The sequence below is a fragment of the Cinclus cinclus genome, chromosome 31, assembly GCF_963662255.1.
Source record: "Cinclus cinclus chromosome 31, bCinCin1.1, whole genome shotgun sequence".
Classification (NCBI taxonomy): Eukaryota; Metazoa; Chordata; class Aves; order Passeriformes; family Cinclidae; genus Cinclus; species Cinclus cinclus.
Window position 1 is genome coordinate 294,887 of NC_085076.1, and position 5,196 is coordinate 300,082.

Here is a 5,196-nt window from a genome sequence, read left to right on the forward strand (position 1 = left end):
CTGAGCGACTTGCTTATATCCCAGCTGGGCTGTTCACTGGGAGGAGGAGCTGCGAGGCGGCGGCGGGTGGAGTTAATCCAAAACCTGGGTGGAGACAACTCACATCAGTTCTAGCCCTTCCTTAGGAAAGGCTGGGGAAATATGCTTGGGTAAAGGGGCCTTGGGAGGGCGTCTCTGGGGACGCAGTCTGGGGCAACCCCCTTCCACACCCTTTTCTAGGGCGATTACCCCGACAGAGGCTGGATTGCAGACTGGGGAGACTTGAACAGAGAAAAGGGCACCCTGAGAGTGGCTGCAATGAGGAGTTGCAGCCAGGCACCACCAGGCCATAGCTGTCCCACAGGGCAGGCAGCATCTCAGCAGCTGACCCCAGGGTGTGGGGGGTCCTGGCACACCCTGAGTGCAGGAGCCACAAGTTGCACAGGACCCTGGGGTACCTGAAACTCTGGGGTCCAGGGACCCAAATACAGTTCCAGGTCATCAAAAACACCCTGGTATGGGTTCCTCAGAATCCTGAAGTATCCCACGCAAAGAGTTCTGGGGCACCAAAGAGTACCCCTACCCACATACCCACTTCATTGCACTGGTATTGCCTAGTTCTCTCAGCACTGGTTGTCTTCATTTCCCAGCTCTTCTCTGTGCCAGCTGTGCCAGTTTGTAACTCCCCAAATTCTGAGCACCAGTTGAGCCCCCACCCCAATTCCCTGTGCTGTTTCCTGTTCTCCTGCCTCCCACTTCCAGCCCTCTCCAGTCCCACTCAACCACCCTTCCAGCATTGCCAGCTCCCAGCAGGGGTGATTCCCAGTCCTTCCAGTGGGTGCAGGGTGCTCTGTCTCCCTTGAAGCACTGCTGAGACTCGGGCAGCTCGTGATTTGCAGATCTGCCAAATGCTTCTGGGCACTCCTGGTGCTACCACAGAGAGTGTGTACCCCTCCTTGGACTGCAATCCCGCCCCTGCGTTGTGCTGTGGAGCCAAACCATCCCGTGTGCAAGAAATGGGAATAAAATGACAATGAGAATGGAAAAGCAATCCTTTTACAGCCTAGAAATGAAGGGTGGGTGGGGTCCTGGGGGGTCCAGCTTCCTCCTTGTGAGTTCCTGCTTGGAAAGCTGGGCTCTGTGGCAAGGAAAGCTGGGAAGGCAGCCACTGGCGAGAGCCGGAGCACCCTAAAGTACAACCTCCCCCTACCATTCCCTGCGAACAGAGGGGTCCGAGGTCAAGGGCACAGCGAACCCGAGGCTCCTCCCGAGCCACGGCCGCCCGGCTCCTCCTGCCCGTGCTGCAATCCAAGCTCAATTTGCTTCTCAGCTCAGGGAGCGCAGCAGAGCTCCAGGCAGGCTGAGAATGACTCACACAGCAACGGAGCAACACACGCAAACACGCAGAGCACACACAGGACACACGTGTGTGCCTCCGCCAATTTTTAACCCGCTGGCAGCCGCTCAGACCCGGCTGCCGGTGCAGGGTAGCGGGGTAGGGAAAGGACCTCAGCAACAACCAAGGGTCAAACTTTGAAAAAGCAACCAAATTCTGGGAATCGGAAGGGAAAGGAGAGAAACGGTGTGTGTGGGGGTGAGGAATGTGTCAGTGGCACAGCCTCCAGGGCACTGCCACGCGTAGGGGTTGGGACTCTCCCTCCTTCCCCTCCCCCCTCCCCCGACCTCGCTACACCCCCTTCCCCACTCTGGCTCGCAGGGTGACCCCCTCTGCATGGAGAAGCCCCCATGAGTGCTCCGGGCAGGGGGCTACTGTGCCACCACCCACCCAGCACTGGTCTCCCTGCGTCTCCAGGGCGGGTCTGCGCTCCTTCACTCCACTCCTTTGTTCAGTTCCAGACAAATTCCTCCTTCCCTGCCTCCCTGCTGTCCCAGGCTGTCTTTCCTTCCCTACGCCTTTCCTTCCTCCTCCCATGCGCATAGCTCCTTCCCTGGTGGGGGGACACCGCAGCGCTGGGAACCCCCGTGCGGGTGACACACCAGGGCAGGTGAGAGCAGGCAGGAAGGACCCTGTGGTCGGGGTACGAGCAGCCAGGGCTGGTGGCCACGGTCTCTCCTCCGCCCAGCGGAGGGCGGGCCGGCGGCGCTCGGTGGCTGCCAGGGCGCGCAGCACTGTGGGACGCGCGGAGCTGCCTGCGCTGCGCGCCTCTGCTCTGCTCTGCTTTGTTTTTGGTTTTGTTTTGTTTTGTTTTGTTTCAAACAGTAACCCCTGGGCGGGAGGGAAAGCGAAAGGCCGGTTCGCCCCAGAGTGGTCTCTCAGTAAGAGGTGCCTGCCAGGGTCCAGGGCATCCATGGGGGCAACAGTCCAGAGCATTCCTAGGGTCACCAACGGCGGGATTAAAGCTTCTTTGCCTTAATGTGGGAAAAGGCATCGAGGGTAAAGGCAGGGAGGGATCAGCTTGAGAAACAGCTGGAAATCACAGCTAAAGGTCATTGGCACAGCCTGTCGCTGATCTGGCACCTCTGGCACCTCCTGGCTCCTCATGCTCCCCGCAAAGCTCCTGCTGCGAACGGACCCTGGCTCAGTGTCCCACATTTCCCTGCCCGGGGGAATCAAACCGAGGGCTCCCGTGGGCTGGGCGAGCAGGACAAGACAGGGGACCAGGGGGACCCTGCTTGCTATGTAGCCCGCAGGGGTTGTTGGCAGCCTGGAGTGAAAAGCCCCCAGGGAGGGTCAGACTTCAGCTCCTTTGCAGTAGTTGCTCCACTCACAATTCCCCCGGGACGGGGTGGACAGTGCTGTCCCCACAGTGCTCCTCTGCAAACCCCCTTCTCCTGGACACGGACAGCCTCTTGCTGCTCCGCTCTCCCACCAGCCCCCAGGGGCAGGAGCATCCCAACCCAACGCGGGGACTGGGAGCTCAGCCCGCTAGGGTTGGGTCACTGGGTCTGCCAAAGAGGCGCTTGGCACTTGTGCAAGGCAGGAGGGCTTAACTAAAACCAGATGAGCCAGGAGGACTGGCTGAGTTCCACAGCTCTGGCACAGGCACGGTGCTGTGCTTCAACCCACTTGTATGGATTTCTCCAGGCTCTGTGGGCACCGAGGGAACTTGGGGTGCAGAACACTGGAGCAGAGTAATGGGCAGGTGAGGGACAAGGCACAGACCCGAGGCTGGGGCTTGAGGAGAGGCTCTCAGCAGAGGCTGTATCTTCCTCGTGTGACTCAGAAGGCAGAAAGCAGCCACGTCCCTGGAATTTCAACGCACTTCCTGCTCTTTAGCCTCCAAAAAAAGCCCAGTTTTGGGGCCTGTAACTGATACAATTTCATGATATGAACGGCATGAGGGCAATAATGAAGCTTGGTTTGGGAGCGACAAGAGGAGCTGCAACTCCAGGGACCCCCCCACTCCTTGGCTGCTCCACATGGAGGAGTACAGGAAGGGCATGAGCCATGGGGTCAGGCAGTGTCCTTGTGGGATGCTTTTCTGATGAGTTTTCAGGTCTTTTAGGCTCTTCACAAGGACCCTGGGGTTCACTTCCTAGACTGCATAGCTTTTGGCACCTTCTTTCACAGGTGCAGGGCAACCCAGGGCTGAGCAACCTGTCTCCCAGACACCTTCCAAGTTTTCTCCCCAGCCAATGTACTCCCCTCAATCCTGCTCCCAGCACAGAGCCATTTCTTCTTTCCAGGGCAGACACACCCCATCTTCAAGTGGGGCTTTTCCCCTTTAAACTCAAGGGCCCATCCTTAGCCCTACATCCCCATCCACCTCTCTACCAGAAGGAGAAGATCCCAGCCTCAAAATTTTTTCCTATCTGATCCCAGAAGGGTGAAAATTGCTGGGTAGGATGCACACAGCAGTCCAAATCCCTTATAGCCCTGCCTAAGTGACATGCCCAAGTATGAAGAGACAGATGGTGCTACAGGCAGGAATGGGACATGGAGAGGGGTGAATGGCTTTAAACTGAAAAAAAATAAGGTTTAGTGGAGATGTTGAAAAGAAAATTTTCCGTGTGAGTGTGGTGAGGCATCAGCACAGGCTACCCAGAGGAGCTGTGGCTACCCCATCCCTGGAAGTGTCCAAGAGTAGGTTGGACAGGGCTTGGAACAACCTGGGATAGTGAAAGGTGTCCCTGCCCATGGAGGGCGTGGGATGAGATGAGCTTTAAGGTCCCTTACAATCCAAATGAGCCTGTGATTCCATGATCTCCCCGTCCAGCATCCTGAACCATCACATTGTGCTGTACATCATGCTGACCCCAACACCCAGCTGCAATGGGCTTCCAGTTCCCCCCATCTAACAATCTGTGCACATAAGGGGGTTGGGGTGTGTGCATAGAGGAGTTTTAATTAGCTAATAATCTTTAATAGGGTTTTATTGCCTTGTTATAGAAGGTAATTACAGCAATACATCAATTAGAGCTGTAAAATTAATAGATTTACCAGTTGTATTTATTGAGGAGCTGCGAGTGACAATGTGCAGCAGCCAGGGCAGCATTGGTGGTTCTGCTCTGATATCCAACACTGGGAAGGAGAGTAGCCACCAAGACTCTCTGGCCTGGATCTTGTCCCTCCACCCAGGACAATCTCCACCCAGCACCAACAAACTGCCCCATGACCAGCATCCAAGCAGAGCAGATGGACAGACAGGCCAAATGGGAATATGAGGCTCTGTAGGTGCAGGCTCAGGCTCATGGTGTCCCTGACATGTCCTTTGGGGACACTGGAACAAGTTACCACTGCCCTGCTGGCGATCCTGAGAACAGCTCTGTCTTCATGTGCTGTGGCAGTATCTGCCCACAGCAATGGCTAGGGACACGCCTGTGTCCCCCCACATTCCCATGCTTCACTTTCAGGAGAAAAGTCACCCCCATAATCCAGAGTCTGAATCTCTCTTTAGAAGGTGGCAGGGACCCGTGGGTGTGATAGCAGAGATGGAAGCCCACCCACAGTGCCAGGCAGAGGGGAAGTGTATTCCAGGGTGTGCAGCTTGCTCCAAGCTCTCCCAGACCCTCCCAAACTCTGAGCACGGGGTGCAGTCAGACTGTCAAGTGGCAAGTGATGACCCAATGGAAAATGCATCTCATGGCTTCCTATGAGACCTCCCAAGGAGAGGGCTTTAAAGGAAGGGCTGTTCTGGTGCCGTGTTGCTTTGTGGCTCCATTATTCAGTTCATGGGTTAAGTACATGGGGGATGAGAGATGAGATGCAGAGCCCTCCTACTCCTTTTCCAGCTTTGCTGATCCTTCTATCGAGCA